The following is a 25,246-nucleotide window of genomic DNA, read 5'->3' as shown; positions in this document are numbered from 1 at the left end:
ATCTTAAGGCCTTGAATGCTGAAACCAGTCTAGACCAGTGTCCTAGAACTTTTAATTCCGTGAACGGGCGATTGTCCAGTTTTTCGAGCGCGGTCATTAGCACTATTCTTGACACATTGCAACGGGGACAGTCACAGAGGAGGTGTTCGATCGTCTCCTCGCAGCTGAAGGTGTCGCAAGTAGGGCTGTCGGCCATTCCAATGCAGAAGGAATAGGCGTTTGTTAATGCCACGCCTAGACACAGGCGGCACAGAAGTGTTGCTTTCGCTCGTGGTAACCCTGGCGGAAGACGGAGTTGCAGACTTGGATCCAATCTGTGGAGACGTGCGTTGATGAATTCACTGGTGTTCCGCAGAGTATGCGTAAGCTTGCATGCGAGAGAGCGCATACTTGTGGCTGCATCCGTTCTTGACAGAGGTATTGGTTTAAAATAAGCAGCATCCTGGGTCGATCGGACAGCGTCATGCGCACTGTGATTTCCGAAATCTACCAGTGGATATCGGGTCCTAACGGTCAACGTGACATCATGCTCTGCATTAGGAGTTTCGGTAAATGCAGGCGGCAGCGAGCCTTTCACATGCCGTGTGTACTGTTCGCTATCAGCGCCCTATCTGGTTCAACACGGTCACCTCCTACGTGGATATCACTTTCCCCGGGTCGCTTGTCTTGCGAAGATATTCTTGGAACCATCGTTGTGCGCCTATCTTATCGCATGTTGTTCGAAGCATATTTATCTCTGATTTGTTTTGTTTGCCGGAGCGAGATAACTAATGATAACGCCTATGCTTGCGTAGGAAGGCTGTGCTGACATGAAAAAAGAATAGAGGCTGAGAAGCGGAATGAAAAACAACTTTCCAATAACTTGATGTCCGAGATTTCATATCCGCGACTGTTCAATCATCGGCTGATTACATTATTGTCGTTATGAGTTTCCGTGGGTGAGTCAGAATGCAGCCGACACCCCTCCCCCCACTTTATGACATTGCGGATGGCACATAACATTAGTACACAGTTTACCGGTTAGACTTAAGGCCTCTTGTGGGTGATATTATTTTGTCATTGAGTTTAAAATAAATAGAGCAACTGTCATTTGCTAGCAATGACTACTACTTCTTTACGTGGTTGTTAAAATAATAAAATATGCGAATTATCTTAACCGGGAACACTACCTAAATGAAACAAGAGAACACGTAGCAACACTATCAGATCGAAAGTCGCCCTCGAACGAGTGTCACTCTCGTTATGTTTTGGAAACTAATTGTAACGGAAACTAACAATTTTCCTGGGATGTATAGCAGGCACACAATATTAACTCATGAGAAGGCAGATGACGGGGTTAACCTGGCTGTCAACCGACGATGTAGCCTCCGAAATTGATGCTAAGGTGCGACTTGACGTGACATTCTGCGCTACAGTTACGAATCTTCGGGTCACAGTAGCGGGCTCATGTCTCAGAGAAATTGCTCTTGAAATGCCTCTTCTTTTCGGTTTGTGTGTTGGCTGGTCGTAGGACGACTTAACAGTTTAGACGACAGGCCGAGATAGAGCATCTGGGATTTTTGTAGGGACTGTCCTTATATTCTAAATAGACTGACACCATACACGCATCTAGAATGATGCTCAATTCTGAGTTTAATGGTTTAATGTGTATAATGTATATATAATGCAAGTGAAGGTGGTCTACACCGGACCGCCGCCAGTTGCACTTCGCTTCTCGAAGGGGTAGGACGTGAGTGGAGGGAGCTCTCGTGAACAATGCAGTACACTATAAGGCAGAAGTCAACAGGGCGTGTAGTTCATCCCAGTGGGGACGAATTGCCGCAACCATTAATCTCTTTTGGAATAAGAGCACCAGGTTTAACAGTTCGTCCTCGTGCAGTTGCACCTCAATAGACTAACGTTTAGTCCTGATTTGTACCTGACCAGACAAGCGGTTAGTCCAAGAATGTACAAGGAGGCTAGTCCATTTATTCCGAGCTTAGATGATCTTCATATCCCTGAGGAAATTTTCATTTTGCACAATTACGCCCTCAAGCGTGACGTTCCGTTCCACAGCACGCTTTATCGCGGGTTTAATTGGCATTTCCACTTTGCTTGAAAATATACCAACAGAGTTTACTAAGTGCTTTACAGCTTTAGCGGACACGGCGCTAATGTGTGGCAAGAAGTGATTGCACATGACGCGAATCATTTTTATTTCGCTATTTACAGCTGCATGAGATACCACACAAAAAGCCCTGAAAGAAATGGAATCTTTACAAATAAACGAAATATCCAGACAAACCAACACAAGAAGTGCGCCTCCTGGAACATAAATCTTCTACATTATTCAAGGCGCGCTTTCAACAGCAACGCAACACGAGCCCGCGGTGAAAGGCATGCATCGCTTGGTACGCGTAATAATTTACTGATGGCCTCCAGCGTCTTATGTTCCGTCTTTTGTGAAGAAAATCTGGAATTTTCAACTCAGGGCAAGTGACATGGCCTTCGCATCGGGTATTCATCTCTCCCGTTTCTGAAGCTGCTACAAAGAGACAATTACATGCTTGCCATTTCATCCGTTAGCGCACACCACAGTTGGCACATTGTACACAATGCTCGGTCCTTGCCAAGAAAGAATTTACGCAGTGAGACATTTATATTAGGAGAAACTAGCCAGAAGGCACGATACACCTGCAAGTATAATATACCGGCATGCGAAAATATGTGCAAGGAAAATAACAGCCTAAGCCCAGAATGTTTGTAAGTATTATCAGCAGTTAATTTTGCGGCAGTTTCTGAAAAGACTGACAGAACTCAACGAAATATGTTAAATTACTGATCCTGTTATGCGAGCCTTGGTGACTCAATAGAAAACGTTGACTACGCTCAGTTCAGGCCAAAAACGAGAAAGCATGCGTCCCCCTGTAATATGTTTGCCGAGTTTGCAGTGTACTTAATCTGCTACCGATGCACCGGAATGCCACTTGTGTCACTACTACCAGAGTTGTTCGTACCAAAAGCCACTCCATGCATATAGCCAACACAAATCAGCGGTTTACGCTGCATGCTATCGTCCAGGGTAGACACGGCTTTCGTAGCTTAACAAAGTGAAGACAAATAGTTTTTTAAGTGTGACGCAGTGCGCCACCGAACACGGCTAACGTGGCTTTGCATCACGCCGAGCCATATTGCCATGGCAAACACACAAAGTCCACTTAATGCAAAAGACGCAGCAGTCTGTGTCACGGTACCCAGTGGAATGCTAGGGCCAATAAACTAACGGCCACATTTAGCCGACGAAGCAGCTGCTAGAGGCGTCAAAGCCGCTGATTTTGCCTGCGCCCCCGTCTCGACATATACTCTGCAATTAATGCAGTAAATTCTTCACTCCTTTATCAATCCTGGAGACTCAGTCTGGCAGTCACTTTATCATTCTGCATGACCTAGCTTTCGGAAGCCTTCAAGGAAGGAAGCGTTCACCGAGGGCCCCTCAGTAAGGAAGCTTTCAGAGTGACATAGGGCGACCTTGCCGCAATGAAGGCTTCCATACTGAGGTAGGGAGGATTTCATTGTTTGGGCCTTAGTCATCCAGATGTGCACACAGTACGTATGTCTGTGGAGTTGCTCGTCGGTGGACAAGCTATCAATCACGGTGGCTCATCGGGCTCCGTTACTCCAATATTAGATATTTTTGTCTTAGAGTGCACGTATATAATATATATATATGTTTACCTCTTCAGTGAAACCTCTCGCGAACTTGGGTCACTGAGAATGTTCCATTGAGGGTGCGGCAAGCCAGGGAATAATTCCCAGCGTTCCAATGGCACTGGCGCGCCATGCTTCTCGTCTCAAAGGCCACTCGCGGACTTCTCGGTAGCACCACTGGATGGCGCAGCGTGCGCAGAAAGAAGCGCGAGAACGCAGCCCGGTTGCCACGTGACACGCTTCTCAGTGTTCGCACGCAGTAGGAGCTTTAAAAAAATGTCAACCTCCCTGCGCTCCGCGAATTTCTGTAGTCACGCGCAGGCTGCGCTGGATGGCGCCGAGTGTTCTTATTCTGAAACACAGAGCACTTTGGGGCCACAGCAATTAAGAGGTGGTGCGTGGAATCAGGGAAGGAGTAATGGTGCCAGCGCTAACGTTCGAAAATGCCATTGTATGCTTAAAATCGAGTAACTTGTCTGGGTTGTAAGGTAACCAGAAATCGGTAGGCCGGCTGGCTTTGGGAGCCCATGGTAAAACCGCAAGCGAGGCAGTGCAGGGTGACATTTGTTGAGCCTCTTTTGAAGTCAGAGAAGCACGTAGCAGAATTAGTTTTGGAGAAAGGCTCAGGAATGCTGGACGAAAATAAGTGGGCAGCTAATGTGCACAAGTATTTGTACTTGAAAAGCGGGCACAGATAATGGAGGCAGAGGTCAACAAAGTTGGCAACCAAGTACAAGGTAGTTGAAACTGTAAATAGACAACCAGGAGTAGTCAGAAAGAAAGCGAGTTAAGACAGTGAATTGGATGCAAAAAACGGAAACACAAAGCACCACGGAGTTTACAAGAGTGAGGAGAAAGAAATTCTAACGGAAAATCTGTACGATAACACAAAGGGCCATGTCTAGCTATTTCAGGCTCGAGCCGGTTGCCTAAGGACAAAAACATACCGGAGCGAATATTCGGAAATAAATGAGGCATGTGTATGCTGCAGCAGAAATCCGGATACCACTCGGCACATCCTAATGGAATGCGAAGAGATTTACCCAGAGAGAAGCGTATACGCAACGCACACGTTTCAGAAGCATTTGGGTTTAATGTGGACGGAAGCACCAACCGGTCAGCAGTCGAGACAAGCAAGAGACCGTTAGAGTATTGGTGGGAAAAAGCAGGAAAGGTATCGATACGATCGGACCTCTTACAGTAATGGCTAGCGCTACAAAGTAGATTTTGATGAAAAAAAAATAATAGGGAGATGTACACAAAAAATGCCATGACATGACAAGAACTTTATTTGAGTCCTGAGGGACTGAGATCTTGGGGAGCCAAAACCGAAGGCTCCCGAAGATCAAGTCGGTGGCTCCGCCCATGATGGGACCGGGAGATCAAGTCCTGCCGCAATGTCATGGGCCCTCTGGACAGCCTGGAGTTGAATGTGGAGATTGCTGCTCTTGAGAGATTCCTGCCATTGTTCTTTCGTGATGGGTGGAGAGGGGTTAAGGGCTAGGCACAGCCAGAGCATGTGGTCAAAAGAGCATGAGTCATGACCACATTTGGGGCACGATTGTGAGTGTTCAGGATCTACCTTGTTAAGGGATCGAGGTGTGGGATACGAACGGGTTTGCAGCAGTCTGAGTGTGGTAGCCTGAGGTTTGTTCAATTTGGGGTGAGGGGGTGGAAATGCCCTCCTGCCTAGTCGATAATGGGAAACAATTTCGTGGAAAGTACATAATGGGTCTTTGTGGATGTTGACCTCGTTCCAAGCCTGGCTACCCGCGACAGCGTGGTGCGTGAAATCGCGCGCTCTCCGGTGGGCCTGCTCGTTAGGATTACATCCAAGCGGCTTAATTGAGCTATCAGAATGGCTGGGAACCACGAGATTTGGTATCCTCCTTCGCTGCTCTCCCTAGTCCTTTGAAGTGCTTTAATCACAATACTGTTCGTCTGTTCAGATATGATAGTGGACCAGAAGGATCTAACCGCCGTGCGCGAGTCCGAGAAGACGATAGCGGGAACTTTTGAGCTGTGAAAAGCCAGAGCGATCGCCGCTTCCTCCGCCACATGGGCAAACTTCGTATAAACAGTCTGTATTGACCAGGTTGCCCCCCGCGTCTACCACCGAGACAGCGAATTTATCCCCACTGTCATATCTGGCAGCATCGACAAAGAGGGCATCTAGTTTCTGCTGATTGATCTTTTTAAGGATGGACTTGGCTCTCGCGAATCTTCTACCCTCGTTATGCACTGGGTGGATGTTTCGCGGGACGGGGTCAACCATGATGCGACTTCTGGTTTCCCGGGTCAAACTAACTTTGGTCGCTGGTTCATGTCTGGGTTGGATTAATCCCTGGCTTAGTGGATGAAAGTCTCATTATCTGAGCCGCTGTGTGAGCTTCTATTAGCTCATCGATGGTGTTATGGAGTCCTAGCTCCAGCAGATTCTCAGTGCTTGTGGACTGCGGAAGGCCGAGCACGCGCTTGAGACCGGTCTGATTAGGGAGTCGAGATTGGTCTTTTTCGCTTTGCCCCAATTAAGGTACGGCGCGATGTCGATGACAGATAAAAAAAAAAAAAACATGTATAGCATACCCGATTAAATCAAGCAGGCTAAGTGACTATTTTTCACCGCCCCATTTCAAAGAGGGTGCTATTATACCATCATCATCATCATCATCATCATCATCATCATCATCATCATAATAATCGTCGTCGTCGTCGTCGTCGTCGTCTGCTGCTGCTGCTGAGCGCGTGGTCGCGGATTTGACTTCCGGTCGCGGCTACCGCATTGCAGCGGCGACGGAATTCAAGATCCCTCGTGTACGGTGCTTTGGACGCAAGTAAAGAAAAGTTGAGGTGCTATTAAATAATCGTGAACCTTCCAGCACGTCACATCTGATAATCGCGTCGGTTTAGGTTATACACGGGCACTAGGCGTGGTACAGCGTGTCCTGTCTACAGTCGGGCACACAATTATGTTGCATTCGGGAACTGCAGAAGCACTCGTGTGGCTTTCCGAGCTGACGAGCGCTGAAGCTAACATTTGCGAATTTTCGTTATAGTGACGATCGTCCTCTCTCCTCGGAGAGTTTGCTGGCTTCCAAATACGGTCTGACGGAGCTGGCTGGGCTTTCAAGCGGAGTGTCTTCCGTCTCTGTCTCGCTATCCACGCATCCGGAGGCAACACCCTGAACGGGTGCAGTTTCGACGCAGCTGTCGCAATCGCAAAATGTGCAGCACTTGAGAAATAGCGGAGAGATGACGTCGTAACTTTTAGACCGTGTGCTCTTTCCGCCAGCACACTTTGCCGTGCTATTTTGTTCCTGATAATTTCTTAGCTTCTCTGATGTAATTGTAGGGGTTGCTGGCGTTGCAACCCTTATGTGTTTTTCTGAGACACAGGCTAAACGTGCGTAAACGAACGAAAGCGTAAGGCGGGAGCTTGAGTTGTTGCTGTAGAGGAGAAAAAAAGGTGATTTGAAGTGCCGCGCGATCGACATATAGGTGGCGTTGAAGTCAGCTTTATACAGTACTGTTTCTGCAGAATTCACGTGCAAATTTGTCGCGCCTATTTTGATCGGGCATCCTTGTATTCAGCTGGCGTAACGGATCCTTCCCTGTTGATTGCTCACTAAAACAACGGTTGCTAGTCGAATCAGAGAGTTATCTCTGAAGGAATTAGGGATGTTTATCCTTCGCTGGGAAGGGAAAAAGTCCTATTGCGGCAAAATTTTCAATGGCATCTGTTTAAGAGACAAACGTTCCTCTTATTCGCGAAAGGGCTTTAGAGATTTCTTTCTCTTCTTCACCGAGATTAGCAATAATAATTGACGATCAGCTAGTCTAGTTGGTCAGTCTAAGGTTGGTTAATCGGTAAAGGAGGCAGTGACCCTGTCAATCGAGCTTGCCTTGATCCACTTTTATATCGGTCAATACCCGAGCTGTATACCGTTCCCTGTCTGTCTAACGTTTGTCCAGTTGCTGCCCATCTTGCTATGGCAGTAACTTAGCCGGCCGATTAATTCGTTCACTTAACGGCAGATCACCTTATTCTTCCTTGCGTTCACTCAACCGAAGCCGTGAAGACCGGTACCTCGATGCTGTTCTTGACGTTCACTCTGTTTGAGCGCCTGAAAGATTTATTGATGAAAACTATCTATATGCTCGTTGATTATAAAGCTCTGCTGCGCTTGTGCGGGAGATTATGTGATTGATGGCGATCGCTGAGCTCGCATTTGTGCAAATTTACCTTTGGTCAGGTGAGCAAACCAAGCGGCAGGTTTGAGGAAGACAGCGGGGAAAGTTATGGCAGGCGGCTCATTCCGGGGGTGTCATCAGTCACCGAGATGAGCCACGCAGTACCGCGTTGTAATGTGCTGCTGGGACTTGCCTGGAGGCTCTCTTTCTGAGCACACGGTCTTCAGTCGTCTCTGACAAAATGTTTTCATTGGCGCAGGCGTGCACTCACCAAACATGTTTAGCCAGGCGTCTAGCTGCTCCCATGTAGCTGAAGTATCATCGCACCTGTCGCCTTCAAGTGCCTGCGCAGCCGCCGTCTCCGAAAAGCGCACACTTTTGTGGACTTACAGGCTCATGAGACTGGAGTGGCAGCCACTCTGCGTAAGCTCCTAGCCGCCGTAGGTGCGTATACAACTGGTCTTGGAGAGCTTCAATGGCCTTGTGCATTTGTTTGCTTTTTCTTGATAATTATATCCAAAGAGCGGTTCACGCACAACCGTTGTCTGGCGAAACAGCTATATATTTCCATAAGAAGGCTGTGATCTGTGATTTCGATTAGAGCTGAGCGTACACATTCACCTGATGATCGAGCTAGACAAACGATTCTTTTGTTGATGTTAATTATTTTTTTGTTTGGTCTCTCCCGATGTTATGTGTTGTGCAATATCGAACACCTGCCAGGCAGCGGATGGCGTGCCTCTAGGGCTGCAAATTATTCTGCGTTCCATCGATTGCCAAATGGTTCGCGGAACATACAAATGGAATCGACTGCAATCTTTGAGACGAATGTACAATTTCAGCATTGTTAATTTGTTCCCTATCCTTCTTTTTTTGTTTCGACGCTTTCATTTCAATCTCTAAGTCCTTCAGAAGCCGTTGTTATGTACTATACAAGTACTGCCTTTTATTTTGCTGCCGGCGTAATGGTTCTCCCATTACTTCTTCACCGGAGGGCCGCGCTCGATAGGGCTATTTATAGTTGCCAGCCCTTGGCTTTTATGAAGGGACCCTTCGAATGAGACATCGAAGTGACTTTCTTTTTTTCGTCGGCCAGTGCGTGCTCATCACCAATTTTTTAAGCCTGCATTCATTACCTCGAAGTTCGGCCTAACTGGTAATCCATTATTTTTTGTGGGCTGACTCATGCAAAATCAAAATGCTGTCCTTAAGTCCTTGTTTACGTCTAGTGTGTGTGCCGAGGTTGTAATAAGCGCCTGCGAAAGCAACACTATATATTAATCGCGGTCTAGTTACACCCGTTGACACTGTTCTCGCAATTCTTGCTTTCCTAAATACTTTAATATCCATGTCATGCAGCGGTGAGTTCTGGAATGCACGCAGGTAGTCGAGTGTATATAGAGCGTAGGCGGTATTCATCGCAGAATTATTAAAGGGTCACTAGGCTTCCTTTGCCCAGGCTCTGTTGTTGGAGTTGCTCCTTCTGCTTCTGTTGTTGTTGTCGTCGTCGTGTTTCTTTTCTTGCAGCCAAAATTAATTGCTCTAGATGAGTATTATCGGACTGCAGTCTGTACACATAGGACTTATAATATGTAGATCTACATTTCCCGTGGTGTTCCTGCTGAATCGAGCCTTTCTTTGCCTACCTTCCCTTGGTTTCGCGTTGGTCTGGCGTACGTCGGATTCTGCGCAAGTAGGTTCAGCGGGGTTTTAAAACAGGCATTCTCTGAATTTAAAAAAAAAGAAAGTTGCAGTTTCGCCCGAAAGGCGAAGCATCGATTGCAATAGCAAATTAGTAGACAGCTGTACGAAGTAAGGATAGAAGTTTATCGGCCATATGAACATGGAAACATTCGCCTACTGACTTAACAAGCATGGTGTCAGCACACACAAGCAAACATGAACACACTTCGCTCGACGAGCGCGGACAATTGCTGTCCAGCCACCGGTGCGAACAAGCGCGGTAGCAGCAGCGAGCGAAGTGACCTCCGTGTCGTCTATCGCTTCAACGCAAGAGCGGCCGGAATACAGCGTGCACAAAGGTATGAGCCGTCTGCAGATCCCTTTCAAGATACGGCGCGCGCGATCGCGAGCGGCCGTGCAAAGTACGCACTTGTTGGCGGAGCCGAAGCTGCCCCTCATCCCTCCTGCGCTGCCTTCCCGCTTTCCTCCATGGCGCGCTAGATTGAGCCGAGCTAGATTGAGCCACGATCATCAGTTCCCCTTGCGTCCGGTCGCGAAATGCACAATTTCTGTCGGAGCCCAACGCCCCCCCCCCCCCCCCCCCCACCCCTTTCCCTCCCACACTCCCACGGCCTTTCAAGCGACGGAAGACGGTGCTTTTCCTCTCCGCTTTCTCCTTCGGGCGCGCCAGATTGAGCCTACATCGTCGGCTTCCTTCGGGTGCTTTCGCTCGCACATACCGCATACGACGTGCGGCGACGGTGTTATTGCCCTTGGACTTTATACGGAACATCATGGTGACGCCGACGGTGACGGCAAAAATGCGCCTGTAGTGTCCATAAAATTGATATCTCATAGAAAAAAAACAGAGAGAAAGGTCATGTGTTTGAAGCCGTCGGATCTTGACTTTCCAGACACAATACAATAGCCCAACGGTCTCTAACCATTAGGCACAGGCTTTTAACGCACCCTTCGTTTCCGGCTTCTTTGACTCCTTCACTCGCAGTAGCTACCTCAAAAAGCAAAAAACAAAAAAAAGCAAAGGAACTGTCCGTTTGCATAGTTAATACTGCATAACTTGAGGTACAGCGCAAAACGCTTTGTCCAGTGTTTTGGTGTAGCGCTGTGTCTTCGTCTCATCTGCCGTCCTGCATTTCTTTTGCACTTTACCTGAAGGTAGCTAGCTCATTGAGACGATTGGAACGTGCATTTGCAGTAGTAGACCACTACATAACGAAGAATTCAGTGCCAACTATAGGACCAAACAGTGATTCGCTTATACTCATTCTTACAGTGCGTGGCATATACCATTATACACTATCTTTTGTTTTGTTTTTCATGGTAGACGCAATTCGCGCAACACGAGAAATTAAGAAAGTGCGTTCTTACCAAGAAAGTACTATCTTTCTTGTTGTAACCAGTTCTCTTTCTGCGTATTTCCTTACGCAAAATGTATGCCGCTCTGAAAATTTCCGAGTCAAAAGCAGGAAACGTATGTCATTTGCAGTAGCAAGTGGCCGCCATATCGATCGCGTTTACCGTGGAAAGCAGGATTACGCAGAGGGAAAGATTTCGAATTTTGTTTTCCCTGGAAGAACAAGTCATGAATTTTTCAAACACACGCACACACACACAAAGAAAAAGAATGTAGTGCAAGAGTCCATCTGGTCCTCACGTGCAGCGTTCGACATAAGGTGCCGCAGCACTTCGTGGTTCGATAACAGCAGCTGTGAATGGGACCCCGTACCACCTGCTGAGGTCGGTGTTGCTTCCCCCATTCGCTGTAATGTCAGCTCGAAGCATTAGAAGATTCTGTCGCTGACACGACCCGTCAGTTATGTTTAAACGTTGTGATAGATTATAAACGCGAGTCTGTTTTCGTATTTGGCTGCGTCAGATTTTCGTACTCGCCGGCGCGTCCTTACAGCGACGAACGTTTGCCGGTTTTCTGTGAGGAAAGCAGTTGACATTCGCCAGTTTTATAACGCGCATTCCCAGCCACGACATGACGTTTTCAAGGATGCCACACGCATTTGCACGACCGCGCACATTCACCACCAAAGGCCAGGGACTTTAGTGCTATGTGCACTTTCTAACGTAGAAAGTTTCTTTGCGTAGTTCACGCGCTTGATGCTGTTTTTCTTGCTTGACTCTTGTTGTTTTTGTCTTAAGATAAACGCCAACGGCCTCCCGTTTAACTCCTATAGGGTAAAACTACAACGAGGATGCTGAGCATCTAAGCGAAAATGAAATTGCGGCAAAACCCACCTCGCGATGAATGTCGACGTTAATGTGATTCGCATTGAAGCGATGCAGCCGCAGACTGTATTGCAACTGCCAAAACGCGTCATGTATGAAACGTGTACTGCAGCCGGACTCCACTCTCGCGCTTCCTTCTGGGCACGCTGCGCCACCTAGCGGTTTCCGCGCGCGGCCTCAGAGATGCACGGTGCGCCGGTGCTTACGTGCGCTGAGAATCGTACCCTCGCTGCCCAGCGCGCATTCGTGGCGTAGCATGCTAAACCGTTCGGCTGCTCTGCTTGAGGAACTCCTGTGACTTTGGCTCAGTTCCACCCAACCAATTCTGGGGGATTGCAACCAAGAAGGGGCGCATATACCGACTGCCACATGCCTAGCTGCACGTGCCCAGTGGTGCAAGTAGTTGTCTATATGGGCAACACCTAGTGCCCAATGTCCAGTGGTTTAAGTTTGGGCTTATACACGGTGGCGCACATGCAGCAGCTTACGTTGTGGCGTGAAAGCGCAAAGGAAGAAAGATGTGCTTCCTCCAAATGTGTGCGCCTACAATCCTGTGCCGATGAGCGACGTTTCGCGGAAAGAGCGGTTTAGGTAGCACCATTTTACGCGCGCCACACAGCTACTTGTGGCCTGTACGATCTCTTGATGAAAGCTTTTCTGACAAACGATACATTACTGTCGGCATACACGCGTTGGCAATGGCGAGCGACTAAAACATCACTGACGCGTCTCGCATCGCAGCATTTGCCTGATGACCACTGCAAGACATGTTTGTCTTCCGTGTGTACCAGTATTGAGCGTGTCTTCGGAAAAATGCTCAAACGCGGGGAAAACGATATTAAAGTAATGACGGTGAAGCCTGGACGAAGGTTACGAGTGGATACGAAGGGGGCGCGCTCGCGATTGGTCGCCGTCGCGACGCTCCTGCAATCATGTCTTTTTCCAGCGTAGAAAGAGCCAACGGAAATAGGATGGGCAGAAAACAGACAAACGCGTGCTACACAGTGAAGGAAAGAGAACAAGACATGTTCATTGCGTCAAATTGCACAACACCGCTCCGATATTGCCAGCCCCTCCCACAGCTCACACCTTCTTTTTTCATTACCTTCCTTAAGTTGAGAAACCCAGCAAGTGCAAGGTGAGAGAGAGAGAGAGAGAGAGAAAAAAGGAAATAAACACTGGAAATAATAACGCGGGCGAATTCTTAAGCGAAGTGCGGGTCGTGGCGTAGGAGAATCAATTTTTACGGAAACAAAGGGAACCTCGGCGAGGTCACGCGCGACGTAATTCCGCCAGAGCGGCGCGGCGTTATGTCGCTGCGTACACAGACGTGCGGGCGGACAATCAGCGTTGCTTTTTGCTTGGTGCCGCCGTCACAGCGGCGGCTGTCGGAACATGGCACATTGATCGCTCAGGAGCGTCCTTGTGCGACGAGAAACCGGTCATTAAAAATATATATATATATCGACCCGAGGCGTGATGAGTGGGCGCGTGCTATACTCTCAGCCTGCCCTCTCTCTATCTCTCTCTTTTTTTCTTTCTGTGACCGTTCCGTTCTGTGACGTTCCGTAAGACTCAGCCAGCAATGACGCGTTATTCTGGGTGATCCATCCACGGAGATGTCGCGTGCTGGTGGCCAGACCATGCACCTGTGGATCGGTCGCAGTGTTCAATCGATTGCGGCGCTGCTATGGCGTGCCGTCACTTCGTTGGCGTGCGCCCAAGAGGAGCTCAGTCGTTCGTCCGCTTAGCTGAGGCGTTATCACGCCAGCGTTAAACTAACGTAAAAAAAAGTGGTCGAGTATTTTTGTTTATCTTCTCGGGACCTCTCGGCGCATTCTTGTATTCATTTTAGCTAATCGATGCGTGGGAAGACATGTTTCGTATAAAAAAATGTGAATGCGCCCGCGTATTCCCAATGTTGTGGATTCTCCCCCTCTTACACAACAGCGCAATACCAATTAGGTCGAAAACTATATTTAACGCAATATGGTGAAGGGACCGTCTCTCGGCGAAAAATCATTCCGGACCACAACCACCCAGGCCCTCCGCGTGGCGCAGTGACGTTACTTAGCTAATCGAATTCCTCAAAGTAACATGCGTAGAAAAATCGTAAAATGCACTCTAAGCACAACCTACAGACAGGTTAGCGTTGGACTGTAATTTCAAGATACCAGGAAATATAATTCTGTTACGCGGAAGCTCAAATACGAACCGCTTTTCCAGCTTTTCTATCATTCAATGAGCCTCTAGGGCCAACGAGGTTTGAGCGCGCCGGCGGGCACACATCTCAGAGGCTATCAAGCGCCGCGCCCGGTTCCTTGCAACAACCTCCAGATGGCGCTCGCCTCCGCCGTCAAGCGCATCTTCGGTTATCAGGTACAATGAGCGGAACGCAAACTTGGCTGGGCGTAGCGTATTTGTGGACCGGAAATAATTGCATAGAGAAGAATCAAGAGTTAGCGGAATGCCTAAGTGATGATATTAAGGGCTTCGCGAATGATGCCGAAATTATCCTCTTAGGCGACATGAATGCCCACATACAGGATCCAGATGGCTATACCGACAACAACGGAAAGGCAATGCTGGACCTTTGCGAGCAGCATAACCTCGTTATTGTGAATACAGGGTGTGGCGGGCAGACCACGTGGAAAGTTGGAAACCGGCAATCGACCATTGATTACTGTCGGATAATAGAAGGAATTCATGATAAGTCGAGAGAAATGGTAATTGACGAGGAAGGGTATATATAGCAGCATAGGGAGTGACCATAAATGCATCATGTTAAAAATGGGATATGCAGTTGGGAAAGAGAGCAAGTAGCGCGAGAGGGCCCGTCCAAATAACAAATAACAAATATAGTCACAAGAGTCGCGGGAGAACTTGGCAAATGATCAAGCAAAATGTGGGAATATAGCAGCTTCTGTGTGTAATAACGACAGAAATACAGAAAGGGAAGCAACGTGTTCATTGGAAAGAAAAAAAAGAAACCGAAAAGCTGGCGGAACAGGGAGATACCAGAAGCGATCGCCGAGCTACAAAAAACATCCTTACAGCACAGGCAGGCAAACAAAGCGCAGTTGCCGCAGGATGAAGTAGCCAGAAAATGGGAAATATATCGGGAGAAAAAAATCTCTGGTTGAAATACTTGTGGAAGCAAAGATAAAAGGTGAAAGTGAACGTTGGTTGTCAGAAATATGTGAGAAAAAGAAGGCGCAACCTAGAATATTTTGGAACCATGTAACATCATTAGGCAGGAAGTCTGGAATAATACAACAACATATTATAGACGAAGATGGAAACAAACTGGAAAGGGACGCGGCATTAAATTACATCCGAAAATTTCAACTGGAAGAAAACCAAAGAGAAAATTCCGAAGCGCACAGCTAAAGGGCTAGAAAAAGTTACCGTTAGGCTGAAGAATGAAGTATGCTCAAAAAGTAAGGAAGCTCTCTTGAAAGCAGTAGAAAAAACTCTAAAAGATAGACGAATACCAGACAGTTGGCGACAAAGTAGAATGAATTTAATTTGTAGAGGTAACAGGGGGAAAGAATTCACTCGTATAGACCATTGACCATTACATCGTTTATATACAGGTTGGCAATGCAGGCAGTTAAGTTAAAGCTGCAAGCATGGGCAGGGAATAATGGCATTTCGGCAGAACTTCATAATGGCTTGAGAATAAGTAGGCGTTTGGATGATAACTTATTTGCCTTACTCAGTCTATTGAAATATTAAGATTACAAAGGAGACCGTTATATGTGGCCATTTTAGACATTACAGGAGCGTGTGACAAGGCAGACCGCAACATTTTGTGGTATAGTCTGGAAGGGGAAGGCTTAGGATACGATTGCCTACCGTTCTTGAGAGAGATTTATCTAGAAAATGCCGTTTGCCTTGAATGGGAAGGGTTGAGGAGCGAGGAGGAAATTGATATCAACTAGCGTCTGAGGCAGGGGCGCCTTTTATCGCCACTGCTGTTTATGGTGTACCTAGTGAGGATGGAAACGGCGCTAGAGGGAAGTAATATCGGGTCTAATCTCTCGCGCAAACAGGCGTGCACAGTAGTAGAGCAGCAGCTTCCAGGTTTGTTTTATGTGCACGACATTTTGCTTCTAGCTAACAAGCAAAGTGATATGCAACGTTTGGTGTTTTTGACACGAAGGCAACAATTTAGATTTGAAATTTAGCGTTAAAAAATCTGACGTTATGGTATTCAATGAAAACAGCGAACAGACATCGACAATACGAGGCCAGGAAATACCTCGCGTAAAAGAATATGAATACCTTCGTATATGGCTAAACGAAGGCAATTGATATATTGAAACGCAGGAAAAAATAGTAAAGGGTAAGAGAAATGCAGCCATAATGAAACACAGAGCTCTATGAGGATACAAGAGGTACGAGGTGCTCCGGAGTATGTGGAAAGGTGTAATGGTTCCGGGACTTACTTTTGGAAATGCGGTTGTTTGCTTGAAATCAGGGGTACAATCAGGACTCGATGGCAAGCAAAGGTCAGTGGGACGCCTCGCATTGGGCGCTCACGGGAAGACTATAAATGAAGCTGTGCAGGATGATATGGGCTGGACAAGCTTTTAAGTGAGGGAAGGTCACAGTAAAATTAATTATGAAGAACTACTGAGGAATAAGGAAGAGAGTAAATGGGCTTAGAGAGTGTTCACGTATTTGTACAGGAATAACATTGATTCGCAGTGGAGGAGGGAGGAAAGCGAAAAGTAGAAGGCAGGGAGGTTAACCAGAATAACGTCCGGTTGGCTACCCTACACCGGGGGAATGGGAAAGGGGAAAACAAAGATCACAGGGAGAGAGAGGAGGGAAGGAAAGAAGGAAATTGCGGCGAGTTCGCTGACGCGTGTGGTCTTACAGAAATCGCGTTAATAGTCACAGATGGTCGCACAAACCCGTCGTCCTTAAGAAACACAAAAGCGCCGCAGGAAAACAACTATAAAGCTTAGCAGGAAGTATGCGCCCTGTATCATGAGCAACATGGCACCAAAGAACGACAAGCGGAAAATCAGAGAGGCTGAGATAATCTCATGGGTGGCGGCAATAAAAAAGAAAAAAGAAAACCTGCCATGAGTAATCACTTCAGAGGCAAAAACGGAATGAGGAAAGAAACGATATATGATAACTGAAAGCGAAGCATTACTTTTCGAAGCGAGATCAGGATGCCTTAGAACACGCACCTATAAAGCGAGATATAAGAAGGAAGAAGAAGCATGGGCTTGCTGCGGTAAAGCTAGGGAAACGATGGAGCATGTTTTATTAGAATGTGATGATATCTGCCGAGCGGTCGATTTAGAAATCACTAGCTTCACGAGCAGGGGGAAAGTAAACATGTCCACACTAGAGATTACTAAGAGGCGATTAGAAGATTGGTGGAAGTAAGGAAACGACAAACAACGGAGGCGTACAAAGTTCACAATCGGGGTTCAGAAACTTTGGTTATGGGAATTAATCGCGGGCTTTTTTTCTTCTTTTTTTTCTTTTTTGGCGTAGGTAGAACATTAGCCAATAAAATAAAAAGAGTTTGGTGGTGCAACCTAACGCCCGGTTGCAAAGGGGATGCTGATAACATCCATCCATCCATCCATCCATCCATCCATCCATCCATCCATCCATCCATCCATCCATCGCGGCCCACACAAGAGCCCGCGTTTCAATTAGAAAGCTCGTGTTGCATAGCGTTCGCCGCCAGCGTTTTCCGGTAAACATTCCCGGTAAACATTACGGTTACCTAAGCTGCAATTGCCGGGAAGCGTGAGAAGCAGTCAGGAATCTTGGAATGCTATGGCGTTCCCCTCTTAAAGGCGAAGCTTAAGCGTCCTCCCACGTTTATTTGTTCGTTCTTCGCACGGGCGAAAAAAGCTTTCGAAATATTAAAGAACGAGTGACTCAGAACACGGGTCGTGCACTAGTTGACTTGCTAGCAAGTCACTTATCGTTCCTTATTTGCTAACGAGCAGATGAGACTGCGCTGAATGTGTCAGTGCCAGTAGAAGCTTTTCCGCAGGTAAAATGTAGACTCTCGTTCTCTGCGATGATTAGACTTCGTCTGTGTTGCCAAACTTGTTAAAACTTATTCCTGATTCGCGAGTCTTTAGCAGTGTTCGAAAGAGCAAGGATATTTCTCCCGCGTTGGAGGATTTCGTGACGTTCCTCTTTAGCGGCCGTTAATCGCCTGTTTGCGAACTAATTTTCGAGTAGTATTGGTGTGATATGTGACGCAGAGCACGTTCAGGCATGCGACTTTTACTTCACGATGCGTATGCTGGAAACATTGCTGTTGACGTCATATTTTCTACCAACTTCCTTTTCAGTAAATCTGTACGTTAGATTTCGTGATGGAGCTGCCTATACAATTTCAATGGAAACATTTGTAAACTTTTTCGCTTGCGCCGCTCCTGTCGAGCACCCTGTTTTTTTGTATTTATTTGTGCAATAAGCATGGGCGTCTATGGAATAATACTGTGTTATGCAGCCTTACATACGTCTATGAAAAAGGCGGCCTTGTATATGTTTAATGCAGCGGACAAGCAATATAAGAAAAAGAGAGGTGATGAGACTGAATTTCAGCCACCGAAGAAAATAATTTTGCGCTCTCAGATGTTATCTTTAATATAACCACTTAAAACTATTTTGTTAACTCGGAGGGTGTGTAAGTCCACAGCGCAAATTTTCTTCACCACGAAGAAAATACTATTGGAGGTAGTGGTAGAGCAACCGCTTCGGAGCCACGGGGTTCTTCTACGCTCGAGTCCACGTAGAATCGTGAGCTGTTGTGAATTGAATTTATTTGAAATTTTATTTTGGTTTCTAAGGTTTCTAGCGTGGTGTTAGAAGAACGCGTGACGTGACAAGGAATCGTGATGTTACAGGAATACCCAAATGCCAAGCTCTCAGCTGCTTAGCGTTGTGAAAGCCAGAGCGCCGTATGCCCAGCAGTCCGCTATACGAAGCGTAACGCTCCTAATGAAACTGGCGCCCTAAATACGCATGCGCCTCATTAATGCAAAAAAGTTTATTGCAATCCTGTGCACACATTCTTGTCGACGCGCGCGTGTAGGTTTGCGCTTTCTTTTGCGCTTGCATCGTGAACGAACGAGAAGCTTGTGTTTTACGATGCCGCACGGCTGAAAACGTAGTGGGGCGGATGTGAAACGTTTCTTGGCTGGTGCATTGACGGCATGTGTTGACGAGTCCTTCATTGGTCTGTATTTAACTGCACGTGAAACTCCCGTCTAAGTGATTGCGGCGATAGGATGGAATAGACTTGGCGTACTGTATTTTTAGCGCCGTTGTAAAAGATAAAAATAACCCGCGAAATCGGCGCCCTTTGTCGAAAAAAGCCAACTGCGGCGAAAAAAATAACGAAATTGACGACATCACCATCTTTTACTGTCCCTTCTATGAATAAAAATTGTGGCGTCTGTCACAGTTTCTTATTTTTTTTTTATTGTGGAGGAGGGTGCTTTGAGGCATAGTTAAGATAAATGCTTTAAAATGAATATAACCCAGCATCGCACGCGATCGAAGTCCAGTAACGCTGAGTAGTGACAATTGGCTCCCTAAAAATAAGCTATCTGCATGGTGGTCCCTTACTGTCGCTTGAATGTATTATAGCGTCCACTTTGCGCAACTTTAGCAACTGCCTGTCAAGGATTATCTTTAGTGTTTGGTGGCATGCTGCTCTTTCTCATCACAAGCGACCAAGCAGTGAAGACAGATAAGAACTCTAAAAAGAGTTGTGGCCGTGGTCACAAGAATCTTACGCCAGAGCTGCTCATAAGAGCAGATGGCAGCTATTCGCAATGTTGATTATATTATTACGAAAGGCGGTCATGCAATGTCAAAGAGCACTCAAAGACACTGTTTTTGCAATTTCTCCTACACAAAGTGCCGAAACGAGGCTCTCAGAGAAGCGCGTAATAATCACGTGGCGAATTTTTCGCTTTATGCAAGTGGACAATGCACAGGGCCATGAAGCACATTTATGTGGCCACACGCACCGCATGGAAGCCACAGAAATGAAGAAAAAGAAAAGTAAAATACAAGGATTAACTTTAGCGCTGTGCTGTTTGCAGAGGTTGCCGTTTTGCTCCGCCTTTAGCACCGAACTTTCGTTTCCTTGAGCAACTCGACTATTCGCACACAAGGAATTTGTTACAAAAGAAGGAAGAAAAAAAAAAGAAAGAAACGGCTGATTTGTGCCTCACGTCGTGTGCACTCCAGCTGCGAATGCGTTGCACCCGTCGACCTCAGGACTCCTTTCGTTGTTTGTATTCCGGCTCAAAGGTGGCGCCACGCCGTCCACGATGTATTGCGCTGACTGCCGCAGCGCCATCTACTGATCAGCTGCGCGCCTCCGGCCATGCGTGACAGTTGGCTGCATATGACTGAGTCTGTTGCGTAGAACACGTGCAAAACGACGGCGGGCTGTGAATGTGAACACAATTCGATCGCTGGATATGCATGTCAAGGTAAGCTGATGACGCTTCGTTGTTTAGGGAACGCCAGGTGCGTCGTAATCTTTCGGCTAGACTTATTTCAGGACGCTGCCTCCTCCGTTGCTACCGCTCGTTTGTGCACTCGGTACACCTCGTTGGTGCTCCTCTCTCTTTCTCTTTCTATCCCCACGCGCTTTCCTCCCGTGCAGGGTAGCCAACCAGAACTACTTCTGGCTAATTTTGCTGCATTTCTTTGCATCATTCCGATCTCGCTCTTGCCTTCGCCGTATTGCGCGCGAAACGCTGTGTGCACGACTAGTTTGGCGGCAGCACTATTTTCTTTCTTATAGGCATGCCAAATTGCGCTAAGGCTGTACAACTATACAACTAACGTGTAACTTCTCGTTCGTTGTGTACTATACAACAAACGAGAAGGAAACTTGTTGCAACTAAGAAATTTGTATACGAATCCATTGTTTTTCGTTTTCCTTTACTTCTTTCTAGGACAATCTGACGGCGTACTGGCGCCGCATTTCGCCGGTAATCCCGTCACGGGATTGCAATCGTGCTATATGCGTAATAGGGGCATTCATTAATGCTTATACATGGTCCATATATCCGCCTGCACTACGCGTGTATTTCGTTTCACGTACGAGCTCTACCCTCAGGAAAAGAAAACGATATTGACTTTGCAACCGGCAACGCAGGACACAACATGCCTATTGTCAGAAAAAAGTCCGAGCCGTTATAATAGACAGTGTGCTGAACGAAACAGTGGTACCTTCGTATACACCTGTGGCGTCGTTTCTTCCGTCGTCGTCTTTTGGTCCTCGTGCTCGTTTCCGAATGTATTTTTATTTATTTATTTCTCACGCAACGTGGTTGTATTAGCACCATCTGCAACCGGCTTCGAAACGTCCTCGTTCGCGCAAGAAAAATGGTATCCCCACCGTGTTATAAAAATAGATGTAGTGTACACGTATAGGAGGAAAAAAGGAAAAGAAGAAAAACACAAGCAAACACAGAGAACGGCCCACTGATTTGGCCAGCGTAACGTAGCACAGGGACGACAGAGAGGAAGCAAGCACGCTCAACTTGCGTTAACTTCGCCTAGCGCAGATGTCGAATATGGCGCTGCACATGTATGATGTGTATACGTGGCTAGCAAGAGTGTACAGGTACAGCTTTGTTTTCTGGAGCGCTGGCGGTTTTGGCGAATATGACAGTGACAGCTGCTCCGGTACGCGGGTGAGTCGCACCGGAAATGGCGATAATTAAACGTCTGTCTCTTTACGATGTTGACAGCGCATGTGTGCCAGCTATAGAAATATAAAGCTGTAGGGCTCGAAAGGTGGAGGAGGGAAGATACATAACAGCGGCTGAACGCGCTCGTATTTAACGATTGGCCGCGGTGCCCAGCATGCAACGGTGTAGGCTCCTGGGAGAAACGTGGAAGGCGATAGAACAGGGGCCGTATTCATAGACGGCTTTGATGCTGCTAGAATTGTTTGTAAGAGCAAATTCCAGCCAGTCCTGATGCTGGACATAATATTAACGAAGGCGACCAGCCAATGGCAAAGAGCACTTCCGAACAAAAAGCTTTCGAAGTTCGGCCCCGGAAGCGCTTGTAATCGTGCTCTTGTTTGTAACAACAACAACAACAACAACAATAACAATAACAACAACAACAACAACAACGACATAATACATTTAGTGGTTCTAGGCGTAAGTTTTCGAAATTGTGCCAAAAATTTCTGACTTTCCCTGCTCAGGCGCATGAACATGGTTGTAAAGTTCACACTCCTTTTCCCTTCCTCATCTTTTCCATAAGGCCCTGGAAATACCCATCTATGTATGTGGAAACCTAGAAAAGCCACCCGCGCCCTTATTTCGGATTGGTCGACACTTGTGGTTCCTCCGAATTCGTCTCTGCTTTCGCTTGGACGTTGCTGGCTGCGTAGCTGTTAGATGGAATTCTATAGTTTACGAAACAGCTTAGAAAAATGCGAAAGTTAGGCACTGGGTTAGTTACCACCCCGTGCAACAGCGAGTGTGAGGAACGCCTTGCACATGAAGTCGACAATCGTTTTAGACTAATTTGCAAGCAATGCTACGTCACTGCTGGCGATCTAACTGAATTATATCTTGCTGTCCACAGTTGAGTAACGCTATCGCTGTTCATTCAGGCGCGCCTTTTGATTTCACCGTCGGTTCGATCTCTTCCCGGTTTCAATGCGTGCGCGCTCCGTCCTTGTCGCCGTCGTTGATGTTTTCGTCGTCGTCAGGCTTCATTAACATCGTTATTGCTGCGATAGCAATTATATGAGGACCTTAGGTGAGTTTTCCTCGTCGCCGTCTGCGTAGGCGTCGCCATTGCATTGGTGTTCCATAGAGCGCCGTAAGAGGTGGAAAGCATGCAAGGGTGAGACGAGAAGAATGGTGGCTCGATGCGCGCCGTCTTCCCGCGCGCCGAATGTTGGCGGTCACGTGATCATGCGCGCTCAGGGTAGGGAGGGCAGGAGGTGAAGGGGTGGGTGGTGAGCAGGCGAGCGCGTCTTCTTCAGCCAAGCCATGGCGTGGTTAAGGGCCTACGTGGGCGGCGCCCTATCATACCGCAAACTTGCAGCGGGTGCAAAGTTAAGCCGAGCCGACATGGCTAGTGCATTCATGTTCGCTGTCTCCTCGTGCGTCTAGTGTTTGTGTCATCGTAATATTCTCTAGTTGTGAAGACGCGTTGAAGCGAGAGGCCGTGCGGATCGTTCGCTGCCCGCTCCCGGCCCAGTTCTTAACGCAGGCGTTGTGGCAGCGAGTGTTCGCTGTCACCGAGGGATATCTGTTCATCTTTGCCTGGGCACGTGTGACATCATGCTTGCTAATTAGTAACCGAATGTTTACTACAATATATACACAGCTGATAGCCGAGAGAGACCTTCGTCCTGCAGTGGGCATGGAATAGACTGACGATGAAGAGGATACGACTCATAAAACTGCGAACCTTACTTCACTTAGTTATCTAATACTTTTATATCGCTGTTAATGCTTTACGTTTCGTGCGAAACCGCGACTTTTTTTGTTTGTTTTCACCCTCCGGAGGAGCTCAGTGGCATGGGGTTCTGCTGTCGAGCACGTGGTCACGGTTTCGGCTTTCCGCCGCGTCTGCCTCACTTTAATGGGAGCGAAATGCAAAAGTGCTCGTGTACCTATCCTTCTGTGTATGGTAGAGAAGCCCACCCGGTTGCGGCGCTTTCCACCACGGCGTCCCTCGTAGCCTGTCTGATGTTTTGAGGCGTTAAACCGCGATATTTAATTTTGATGTGTTTGTGTCGTGCACTCGTCGTCATGCAACTTTCGTTGTTATTTTCTCCTCTGCGTGACGCCATCGTAGTCGTCGCTGTCATCGTCATGCCGTCGTAGTCCTCATATTGTCGTTGTCCTTAGAAAGCTCCAATACCATCATCATCGTCGTTACTACCGTGTCCTCTTCGTCGTCATCTTATAGATGCTGCAGCCTTCGTCGTCATCGTCTTTGTTGCCTTGGTCGTCATGCCATGCTGTCTGTTTCTGATGTTGCTTGGCTCTGCGCCAGCCGTAGAAAAAAAAAAACACTGTGACAATCTGTAGATTGCATCTCGGTAATCTTCCTCTCTCCCTCTCTTTCCCCCTTTCTCTCTACCTATTTGAAACGAAAACATCGTCTTGCGTCTTCTGTCAGACCTGTGATGTTCGCGCTCACTGGGGTTAGGCCAGCGGTGAACGCTATAGGCGCCAAGAGAGAGCGGCACTGTGTCTTGTTTCTCAAAATTCGTGTAGCTCGTCTGTTATTGTAGTACTATACCTGTCTCATTTATACCTCGACTAAAGGAATGCACACTCCCTGCATTCTGGGAATCGATGATTTGCAAATAGTTTTGCAGGTGCCTGGTCATCCAGTAACGTTGGGTTTCTTCGAAGACTTCCTAAATGGACCAGCGTGTTCGTGTAACGCATTCAGTTGTGTTTGACGTGAGCCAGTGTGTGACGACAAAAGCAAGACGACGGCTTCGACGACGGCGACAGCATTACTCCGCTAAGAAACGTTACAACGTGTTCAGTTACCAGCTGCGCCCATCCAGAAAGCGCCACAATGCCGAGCGAAGTCTTCGTATAGTTGTCCGACACGAGGAAATGACTGGGAAATGCGGGCCGATCCCAAAGGCAGTGGCGCCTACCACATCGTCTCAAAGCGTTAGCTGCCACGAGGTAAGAATAGGAGACGCTGACACGCTAGTGGAGGTGATGCGAGGGAGCGGGAGGGGTAAGTCTGTGGCAGAACAAACTGGAAAAATAGAGCGCGCACACGCGCTCTTGCTCGTGCAGTGCGACGTGACGCACTCGCCATTCTTCTCAGAGCTAGTGGCGTTGGCGCTAGAGAAGCATGCGCGAACTATGAGATAAAGAAAGTGATCGGGGCCTAATAGTTATAACATTGGCCTGCCGTGGTCGGCAGCCCGATGTTCGGTGCCCCTATCAGGCTATTTCGAAATGTATTGTGACGAATCGAGGCGAGACAGGAATTTACCGAATAGTACCTGCGATGAGCCAAAGAATGCTTTGCATTGAAGGAAAGAAAAAAAAACTGTCAGGATGCTTCTTTTACTGTAGCCAAGACCTACCAGTTAAGGAAAGTATTATTTGAAGGGACATCCTCTTGGCTTCCGTTATCATGAGTAACGGTAACAAGTAATTGTGTTGCGATGATCTGGAAAGCTTTGCATAACATGAGTGGGCAGTGTTCGTTTGCCGACACCTGATGTAGGTAACGGAAAGAGAGGCCTGTTTAGTGCACTTTCCGTAATGAACTTAGCTGATGGTGATAACGTGATTACTCGAAAATGAAGGCCGCTTTCTGCGTCACGAAACAGATGATGTGCCGTATAATTTCGTCCAGTTCGTCAAAGCCGTGCTTCATTTCGTCGAAG

At 47.4% G+C, this 25,246-nt stretch overlaps 1 protein-coding gene across 2 annotated transcripts in view; it reads left to right on the top strand.

Annotated features, from left to right (window-relative positions):
• The window catches only part of LOC126545022 (uncharacterized), a 220,724-nt gene that overhangs the window by 98,046 nt on the left and 97,432 nt on the right, over positions 1 to 25,246 (top strand). The gene's annotated exons all lie outside the window — the stretch shown is intronic.

The sequence above is a fragment of the Dermacentor andersoni genome, chromosome 3 (assembly GCF_023375885.2).
Source record: "Dermacentor andersoni chromosome 3, qqDerAnde1_hic_scaffold, whole genome shotgun sequence".
Taxonomy (NCBI): domain Eukaryota; kingdom Metazoa; phylum Arthropoda; class Arachnida; order Ixodida; family Ixodidae; genus Dermacentor; species Dermacentor andersoni.
Note: the sequence above shows the minus strand (reverse complement) of the source record. Positions and strands in the feature narration are given on the sequence as shown.